The sequence below is a fragment of the Heterodontus francisci genome, chromosome 34 (assembly GCF_036365525.1).
Source record: "Heterodontus francisci isolate sHetFra1 chromosome 34, sHetFra1.hap1, whole genome shotgun sequence".
In the NCBI taxonomy this organism is placed as follows: Eukaryota; Metazoa; Chordata; class Chondrichthyes; order Heterodontiformes; family Heterodontidae; genus Heterodontus; species Heterodontus francisci.
The window spans coordinates 49,073,713-49,085,086 of NC_090404.1; positions in this window are offsets into that span (position 1 = coordinate 49,073,713).

The window sequence follows — 11,374 nt, forward strand, 5'->3', positions numbered from 1 at the left end:
CCCCTGGCAGCAAGTTCCAGGCGCTCACCACCCTCTGTGTAAAATCCTTGCCTCGCACATCCCCTCTAAACATTTCCCCTCACACCTTAAACCTATGTCCCCTAGTACGGACTCTTCCACCCCGGGAAAAAGTTTTTGACTATCCACTCTGTCCATGCCGCTCATAACTTTGTAAACCTCTATCATGTCGCCCCTCCACCTCCATCGTTCCAGTGAAAACAATCCGAGTTTGTCCAACCTCTCCTCGTAGCTAATGCCCTCCAGAGCAGGCAACATCCTGGTAAACCTCTTCTGAACCCTCTCCAAAGCCTCCACGTCCTTCTGGTAATGTGGTGGCCAGAATTGCACGCAATATTCTAAGTGTGGCCTAACTAAGTTTCTGTGCAGCTGCAACATGCCTTGCCAATTTTTATACACTATGCCCCGACCGATGAAGGCAAGCATTCCGTATGCCTTCTTGACTACCTTATCCACCTGCGTTGCCACTTTCAGTGACCTGTGGACCTGTACGCCCAGATCTCTCTGCCTGTCAATACTCCGAAGGGTTCTGCCATTTCCTGTGCACCTCCCACCTGCATCAGACCTTCGAAAATGCATTACCTCACATTAGTTCGGATTGAACTCCATCTGCCATTTCTCTCCCCAAGTCTTCAACCGATCGATATCCTGCTGTATCCTCTGACAATCCTCATCATTATCCGCATCTCCACCAACCTTTGTGTCATCCGCAAACTTACTAATCAGACCAGCTACAGTTTCCTCCAAACCATTTATATGTACTACAAACAGCAAAGGTCCCAGCACTGATCCCTGTGGAACACCACTAGCCACATTCCTCCATTCAGAAAAACATTCCAGTTCTCCACTGGTCACAACCTATATTTAAATGATTAGCTCGTTACCGATACGACCAATTATATACTCTATTTTTATTTCAGAATAAAATCTGACAGGCAGATTTCTTTCATGAGAAACAAAATTATTAATTTATTGTAAAGCAAGGCTTATTCAGTAAATGTGCAGAGCATTAACACATATTGCGATATGAAAGTTCCCTTTTAAATTAACCCAACGCACACACACCAATTAAAGGAAAAAGTTTTCTCTGCAGAGATCTCTTTACATAAAAGAAACAAAGATATTTTGGCGAAATCCCTATCAATTCTTGAAGAAAATGGAGAGGATATAGTGTCATAGACTTACACAGCACATAAACAGGCCCTTCGGCCCATCGTGTCTATGCCAGCCATCAAGCATCTAACTATTCTAATCCCATTTTTCACCACTTGGCCCATAGCCTTGTATGCTATGGCGTTTCAAATGCTCATCTAAATACTTCGTAAATGTTGTGAGGGCTCCTGCCTCTACCACCCCTTCAGGCTGTGCGTTCCAGATTCCAAGCACCCTCTGGGTGGAAAATCTTTTCCTCCAATCCCGTGTTAAACTCTTGCCCTTTACCTTATATCTATGCCCCCGGTTATTGAACCCTCCGCCAGGGAATATTGTTTCTTCCTATCTCACCGATCAATGCCCCTCATAATTTTGTAAAGCTCCATCAGGTTCCCATTCAGCCTTCTCTGTTCCAAGGAAAACAAACTTCGCCCTTTCAGTCTCTCTTCATAGCTGAAATGCTCCAGCCCAGGCAACATCCATGTGAATCTCCTCTGCACCCTGTTCAGTACAATCACGTCCTTTCTGTAGATATGGAATTATACCAGTTGTCCCTTTATTCTGGCATCCCAAATACATGTAGACGGCTGTCATTGGGATCTTTTTAGTGCAGTTCTCTTCAGCCACGTCGAAGATTAGTCTGTCAGGCTTTCCAGGGGAGATGCAGCATCAATTTCTCCAGTCCCCGCTCTGGATTCTCAGGGTTTCTTAGAAAGGTGAAAAAATGATGATCTGGGTTCCTCTCTCAGGAGAATGCAATCCCAACTTACACAACACTATCTCCATAACGGAACCGACTCGACCACCTTAAATATTGACTTGTCACGCCACGTTAAACAACTGCTCTAGTCAAAAAGGCTCCTGTTGTGCATTTAGCTTAAGGCGTGTGATTCCAGTAAGGGTTTGTTTTTATAAACATAATTTCCAAGTCCTTCTTGTGACTTAAAAAAAATAATAAAAAAACAATATCCTGCATCTATGGAATGCATTCAGTCCAAAATCCATCTCCACAATCTTGAAACACAATTCCTCATAAACTATTAAAAAAATGAAGTACTTTAATAACAATAGTCAGATAAACACTGTTACTTGCTGTGATACGTGGTGCATCTGCAAGGCTGAGAGTTTCTTGGATAGCCTGGTTATAGTTATGAACACCCTACATTTTAAGTCTATGTGGGCAGAAACGTAATCGATGAGCAGCAGGCAGTCAAGAAGGATCAAGCAGCTGGTGCAGGAATCCCCTGAGGACATCTCACTCTTCCACCAATATTCCATTCTCAATACCGCTGAGAGTGATGGTTCTACTGGGGTATGCAGCCAGAGGCTATTTCACAGGACCATGATTGGGTCAGCTGTCCAGCAGGGCAGGGGAAAGATTGGAAACACAATAGTGATGGGGGATTCAATAGTAATTGGAACAGTTGAGTATTTCTGTGGCAGGAGACGTAAAGCCACGATGATTTGTTGCCTCCCGAGTGCCAGGGTCAAGGATGTGGCTGAGAGGCTGGAGAGTAATATGAAAGGGAGGATGAACAGCCTGATGAACAGTTCTTATCAAAAGACACTGACCTGAAACCCTAACTCTGCTTCTCTCTCTAAAGATGCTGCCAGACTTGCTGAGTATTTGCAGAATTTCTTGATTTTATTTCAGATTTTTAGCATCTGCAGTATGTTACTTTTGTTTATATACATTACTCGTTGTCTCTTCATCTAAGTATTTTAAGATAGACTGTTAATATTGAAGGCCCCAGCACTGATCCATGCGGGACTCCACCATTTACTGCCTGCCAGGCTTGAAAATTCTCCTTTAATGCCGACTCAGTGCTTCCTGCCGGTGAACCAATCCTCTATCCACGACAACATATTCCCCCAGCTCCATGAGCCCTTACCTTGCCACTTAACCTTTTGTGGGTTACATACCCAAAGAACTATAATATATTTGTAAACAGGATTTCCCTTTAGTAAAGCAATGTTGACTTGTTGCAATCATACCGTGCTTTTCTAAATGCGTTGTTAAGACTTCCTTAATAATAGATTCCAGGATTTTCCGAATGACTGATGCTACGCAAACTGGCCCATAGTTCCCTGTTTTATTTCCCCCTTTTTTCTTAAAAAAGCTGTGTAATATTTGCTAACTTCTAATCTGATGGGACCGTTCCCGAATCTAATGATTTTTGGAAAATCATAGCGTGTGCATCTACTATATCTCTTATAGAAACCAAGGGTATAGGCCATCAGGTCCTGGTACTTTGTTATATTTCATTCATTAAATTTCTCCAATACATCTTCTCTGCTGAAATGAATATTCTTAATTTCCTATCTCTTTTCAGCACCTTGGTTACTGTTTATTTCCAGAATTAAACTTGTGTCTTCTACTATGTAGAGAGACACACTATATTTGTTCAACACTTCTGCCATTTCCTCATGTACAAGTCATGTTCTCAATTACTCCTGGCAATTTCATTGTCCCAGTTGATAGGAAAATTAAATTCCCCCACAATTTTGACATTGCCTTTGTTACAAGCACCAATAATTTATCTTTAATGCTCTGTCCAATGGCATGGCTGCTGTTAGGGGACCTATAAACTACTCGCAATGTTTCTTTTTTATTTCCACCCATACCGATTCTACTTCACGTGCTTCTGAGTCCTGATACGTTGTCACTCATGCTCTAATGTCATCCTTTACCATCATTGCTTCCCCAACTTGTTTGCTATTTTGTCTGTCTTTCCAAATTATTGTGTACCCTGGAATTTTTATTTCTCAGCTTTGATCGCCATGTAAACATGTTTCTGTAATGGTACAAAATGTAAATCATTTTCCTCTGTTTGTGCAACTAGTTCATCGACATTATTAGAGATGCCTCATGCATTCAGGTACTGAACTTGATTTTTTTTGCTGTTGCTTGTGCTCCCTTCAGTTACCTGGTCTGATGATGTACAACTGTTGTTAAACTCTTTGTCCCTTCCTGTCCTATTCTGCTTACCTTTACCAAAAATTGCTATAATGTTCCGATGCCTTTGCCTTTCCGTTTGGATTTCTAACTTCCACCTCTCCCTCGCCCTCCTCACACTCTGATAGTTCACAACCTCCAGTCTTAACTGCCGGCTCACTCTTGAGTTAGTACCCTTTTTCCTTCCTGTTCCATCCTGTTCATCGTGGTCTTTATTGCTATTTTTCTGTCTTGCCTTCCTCTTTATATTATCACATACTCCCTCACTTGATCCTATGATACTTTGATTACTGTAGATGCGTGCAATGCTGGAAAAAAAAAAGGTTCGGTGAGCGGCAAGAGCATAGGGCCGCATGGTAATAATTGAAACCTAGGCCAAATAAAAGTATGGACTGGGTAGCAATTCATACTGGATAAAATATAGGAGAGGAAACGAAGGAGTAAGAGTAGCAGTATTGATCAAGGGGACCATTGCAGTGCTGAGAGGGAAGATGTCCTCGAGGGTTCAAGGACAGAATATATTTGGTTTGAAGTAAGAAACAATAGAGGTACATAACGTTGCTGGGTATATTCTATGGGCCAGCAACTAGTGAGAAATATATAGAGGAAAAAGATGGCAAGGACATTTACAGAGATGTGCAAGAATGAATGAATAAGTAGTCATTTGGTAGTACAGAACTTGAGAATTGCTGAAAATAGAGACATGTTGTCGAAGCTTTTCATCTTGCACTCATCAGGAAAATACGCAAGAATAGCCAGTTTAGGGGGAAACAACATCTTCTGCTGCATGAGAAGAGAGTACTGATTAGTTGATAAGTGAACACTCATTGGTAGAGTCGTTGCCATGGAGAATGCAACAGTTTACGGTGACTGACAGTTAACTTACAAGCTTTGTTTGAAATTTAAACCAGGCAGCTTGACTATGATAGGCCAAGGAATAAACCAGCGAATGGTGTCACTTATTTTGTTCAGCTGAAACAGGGACAATGTGTGTACATGTTATTTCTGTCTGCAAAGAACAGGATCCTGTGTATCAATATATGTAGCTTCAATTACGCGCAGATGCACCACAATACTAACCCGACTGATAATCTTTAATTGTTATTCTTGCATTAAATGTTTATTCTTGTCTTTGTACTGATTAGTGAAAAATGAAAAGCTCCCACAACATGCCTCGATTTTCAGCAATTCTCAATTATAGAGTAGTTGTCATGGAGGACTTTACTTTTTCGAACTTTGACATTAATAGCAATAGTATAAATGGCAGAGTTAGGCAGAAGTGCTTTCAGGAGAATTTTCTACATCTGAATGTTTCCAGTCAAACGAGGAAGGAGGCTTTGCTGGATCTGGTTCTGAAGAATGATTTTGGTTCAAATGGACCAAGTGTCACAGGGAGACATTTCGAGGACTGTGATTAGAGTATCATGAAGTTTAGATTATCTATGGAAACGGACGAGGAGAAATCCAGAGTAAAGTTGATAAATTAGGGGACGGCCAATTTGAAAAGGGTAAGAAGGGATCTGGCCAGATAATTTTGGATCAAAAGATTGGTCGGCCAAACTGTAAACGAGCAAAGTACTGCAATAAAAGGAGCAATTCAAATGAATGCTCTGGACATGTAACAGAGGAGATATTTGAAACACTGGATGGGCTATAAATTGATTTTAAAAAGTGGTATTAGAGGGGCTGGTTGTAGTTAAAATTGAAAAATCGCCAGGACCGGATGAGATGCATACAAGATACTGAGGAATGTAAGGGTGGAAATTGCAGAGGCACTGAAAACAATCTTCCAATCCTCCATAGTTGCAGGGGCATTGCCAGAGGACTGCAGAATAACAAATGTTGCACCCTTTTTAAAACGAAAAGTGTCTAAGTATGAGCCAAGCAACCACAGACCAGTCATTGTAACCTCGGTGTGGGAAACGTTGAGGTATGGTAATTTGGAACAAAACGAACATTCACTCGGACAAACGTGGATTAGCTAAGAAAGTCAGCACGTAATTGTTAAGGGCAAATCCTGTTTAATTAATTTATTAACTTGCAAGAGACATTTGGTAAAGTTCCATAAACCAGGTTTGTCAGCACTGTTGGAGCCCATGGAATATAAGGGACAGTAACAATTTGGATACGAAATTGGCTTTTGACAGGTAAGAAAGAGTAATGGTGAACAGTATTTTTTTCAGACTGGAACAAGAGATAGAGTTGGGTCCCCCAGAGGTCGGTGTTAGGATTTCTGCTTGCCTTGATACCTTCTGCCTAACCATCTTTTTTTTTCAGAGGTACAGCACTGAAACAGGCCCTTCGGCCCACCTTGTCTGTGCTGACCAACAACCACCCATTTATACTAACCTCACAGTAATCCCATATGCCCTACCACCCACTTACACTAGGGTAAATTTACAACGGCCAATTTACCTATCACCTGTAAGTCCTTGGCTGTGGGAAGAAACCGGAGCACCCGGCGAAAACCCACGCAATCACAGGGAGAACTTGCAAACTCCACACCGGCAATCCCCAAAATCGAACTCGGGTCCCTATAGCTGTGAGGCTGCGTTGCAAACCACCGCGCCACTGTGCAGCCCATAGCCCAAACGCTGCCATCACCTTCACCAGGTATGTCCTGCTTTACCAGCAGGACAGGCCCAGCAGAGGTGACAACACAGTGGTATACAGTCGGGAGGGAATTGTTTTGGCTGTCCTCAACATCGACCATGAAGTCTCATGGCATCAGGCCAAACATGGGCAAGGAAACCTCATGCTGATTACCGCCTACTGCCCCTCGACACGACTGATGAATCAGTATCCCTCCATGTTGAACACCACTTGGAGGAAGCACTCAGGGTGCAGTATGTACTCTGGCTGGGGCACATCAATGTCCATCACCAAGAGCGGCTTGTTAGCACCACTGCTGACCAAGCTGGCTGAGTCAAAGAACAAAGAACAAAGAATAGTACAGCCCAGGAACAGGTCATTCGGCCCTCCAAGCCTGCGCCGATCTTGATGCCTGCCTAAACTAAAATCTACTGCACTTCCAGGGACCGTATCCCTCTATTCCCATCCTATTCGTGTATCTTTCAAGATGCCTCTTAAACGTCGCTATCGTACCTGTTTCCACCACCTCTCCCAGCAGCAAGTTCCAGTCCTAAATAAAATATGCGCTGGACTGGGTCTGTGGCAGGTGATGAGGGAAATAACAAGAGGGACAATATATTTGACCTCATCCTCACCAATCTACCTGCCATAGATTAATCTGTCCATGACATTATTTGTAGGAGTGACCATTGCACAGTGCTTGTGGGGACAAAGTCACGTCTTCACATTGAGGATCATCTCCGTCAGGTTGTGTGGCACTACCTCCGTGCTAATTGGGAAATACTGTGAACAGATCTAGCAGCTCCAAACTGGGCATCCTTGAGGGGATGTGTGCCATCAGCAGCAGCAGAATTGTATTCAACCACAATCTGTACACTCTTGGCCCGGCATATCCCCCATTCTACCATTACCATCTCGCCGGGGAATGAACCCTGGTAAAATGAAGAGTGCAGAAGGGCATGCCAGGAGCAGCAGCAGCAATATCACAAAATGAGGATTCAACGTGGCTAAGCTGCAACACAATACTACTTGCGTGCCAAACTGCGTAAGCAGCATGTGATAGACAGAGCTAAGCGATCCCACAACCAACGGATCAGATCTAAGCTCTGCAGTCTTGCCACATCAAGTCCATAATGGCGGCGGCATTTAAGCAAGTAACTGGAGGTGGTGGCACCAAACATATCCCCATCCTCAATGATGGGGGAGCCCAGCACAACAGTGCAAAATATGAGGCTGAGGCATTTGCAACTATCTTCAGTCAGATGTGCCGAGTGGATAATACATTTCTGCCTCCTCCTGAAGTCCCCAGCATCACAGTGGCGCAGTGGTTAGCACCGCAGCCTCAGAGCTCCAGCGACCCGGGTTCAATTCTGGGTACTGCCTGTGTGGAGTTTGCAAGTTCTCCCTGTGTCTGCGTGGGTTTCCTCCGGGTGCTCCGGTTTCCTCCCACATGCAAAAAAGAGTTGCAGGTTGATAGGTAAATTGGCCATTATAAATTTCCCCTTGTAAAGGTAGGTGGTAGGGAATTGTGGGGATGTGGTAGGAACATGGAATCAGTGGTTGATCAGTGGTTGATCAGTGGTTGATCAGTGGTTGATCAGTGGTTGATCAGTGGTTGATCAGTGGTTGATCAGTGGTTGATCAGTGGTTGATCAGTGGTTGATGGTCGGCACAGACTCGGTGGGCCGAAGGGCCTGTTTCAGTGCTGCATCTCTAACTAACTAACTAATCACAGATGTCAGTCTTCAGCCAATTTGATTCACTCAACATGATGTCAAGAAACGACTGAAGGCACTGGATACTGCAAGGGCCATGAGCCCTGACAACATTCCGGCAATACCACTGAAGACCTGTGCTCCAGAAATTGTCGAAACCCGAGCCAGGCTGCTCCATTCTAGCTGCAACACTGGTATATAATCGGCAATGTGGAACATTGCCAAGCTATGTCCTGTACAAAAAGCAGGCAAATGCAAACCGACCAATTACCGCCCCATCAGTCATCAGTAAAGTGATGGAAGGTGAGATTGGCAGTGCTATCAAGCAGCACTTGCTCAGCAATAATCTGCTCACTGACATTCAGTTTGGGTTCAACCAGGGCCACTCAGCTCCTGACCTCATTGCAGCCTTGCATCAAACATGGGCAAAAGAGCTGAACTCAAGGGGTGAGGTGAGAATGACTGCCCTTCACATCAAGGCATCATTTGACCTAGTATGGCATCAAGGAGCCCTACCAAAACTGGGATAAATGGGAATCAGGGGGAAAACTCCCTGCTGGTTGGAGTCAGAACTAGCGGAAGGGAAGATTATTGTGGGTATTGGGGGTCAATTATCTCAGCTGCAGGACATCACTGCAGGTGTTCCTCAGGGCAGTACCCGAGGCCCAGCCACCTTCAGCTACTGCAACAATCACCTTCCTTCAATCATAAGGTCAGAAGTGGGGGTGATTGTTGATGATTGCACAACGTTCAGCACCATTCACAACTCCTCCGATATTGGAGCATTCCATGGAGAAATGCAACAAGACCTGGACAATATCCAGGATTGGGCTGATACGTGGCTACTACTATTCACGCCACACGAGTGCCAGGCAATGTCCATCTACAACAAGAGAGAATCTAACCATTTCCCCTTGACATTGAATAGCATTATTGTCGCTGAATCCCCGACTATCAACATGCTGGGAGTTACCATTAACCAGAAACAGAGCTGGAGTAGCCATGTAAATACCATAGCTACAAGAGCAGGTTTGAGGCCAAAAGACTTGCAGGTTGGTAGGTAAATTGGCCATTATAAATTGCCCCGAGTATAGGTAGGTGGTAGGGAAATATAGGGACAGGTGGGGATGTGCTAGGAATATGGGATTAGTGTAGGATTAGTATAAATGGGTGGTTGATGGCCGGCACAGACTCGGTGGGCCGAAGGGCCTGCTTCAGTGCTGTATCTCTAAAAAAAAATATCCTGCGGCAAGTAACGCACCTCCTGACTCCCAATGCCTGCCCACCATCTAAAAGGCAGAAGTCAGGAGTTTGATGGAATACTCTCCACTTGTCTGGATGGGTGAAGCTCTAACAGTACTCAAGAAGTTCAATACCATCCAGGACAATACAGCCTGATTGATTGGCACTTCAGTCACAACCCTCAACATGCATTCCCTTCACCACTGATGCATGGTATCAGCAGTGTGCACCATCTATAAAATGCACTGCAGCAGCTCCTTCGACAACACCTTCCAAATCCACGACCTCTAGCAACTAGAAGGACAAGGGCAGTAAATGAATGGGAACCTCAGGCTCTGCAGGTTCTGCTCCAAGCCACACTGTCCGACTTGGAACTGTATCGCCATTCCTTCACTGTTGCAAGGCTCAAAATCCTGGAACTCCCTTCTTAACATCACTTTTGTTGCACCGACAAACCAAGGACTGCCGCGGTTCAAGAAGGAGGCTCAACACCACCTTCCTAATGGCAATTAAGGATAGGCAATAACTGCTGGCCTATCTAGTGACGCCTAGATGCCACGAATGAATAAAAACATTCGATAGTTATCTGAAGAGTAAAATAAATCTGCAGGGCCATAGGGAAAATTTGAGGAAGTGGGACTAGGTGAGATCTCCTTGCAGGGAGGCGATATGGACACAAATGGCCTCCTCTGTGTTTTAACCATTCAATGATTCTTTCAACTCTGCTGCGACCAGTCTCGCTCTTGTCTCCCTCTCTCCACTTGGGCTTGATCTTTGCTAATGCGCCAGGATGAACGTGAGACAAACAAACAAATAGGCACTGCATGGCTGGATCTCATTGTACCGTCCCTCCTATTACCTGATCTTTACAAGAGGGAAAAATATTTTCATCTAACTGAAGGCCAAGGAATAAATAACCACAGGCAGCTCAAAGACATGTTGCAGATACCACACAGAATTATGTGTTCCCACATTAGAGCTTCCCCAGTGACACGCGGTCATGCATTACACTCTCTAATGCCTTTGATTCATTCGGCAGTCGCATGAAGAGTTGCACAACGCTAAGAGATACCGAACAGTTTATTCCCCAGGAAATGAAAGAATGAGTGATTTAATGAAGATTCAAATGGGATAATAAACGGATATCGCAGCAGCTTACACATGATACCGTGCTTTAACCTTTCCTTTCCTAACACAGTGAATGCAAAACATTTGAGTGAGGCATCTCTAATGTGAGATTGTGTGTGTTTTAGAAACCACATTCATGAATAGCTTGAATATATTGGAGGTGATGTGACCTTAATCCAATGCCACGAGGACACAGATGAGCAGATAGGTGGCTATGTGCAGGTTATATTCTGCCTGGATAACAAATGTCATACTTCATTTCTCAAGAATGGTTATAATGCAAGTGCTGAGGAAAAACTGATAATTTAACACATATGTTGCCCAGAGCCCGTAAATGTGGGGACATCAAACTTACAGGTGTCAGATTTTGAGAGGTTCGTATCAGCCATAGTGCCACGAGAATAGACTGTTTTCCACCTATAGTTTGGCAGGCACCGGAAATAGAGAAGTGGTCAACAGTTAATGTTAGATCGAGGACTTCTGTCCAAGCCCCTTCACACCTCCCCAAACAAATATAGAGGGAATTCCCAGGATAGGTGGCTTCAGATAGACTTTCTTCCAGACTATAGAA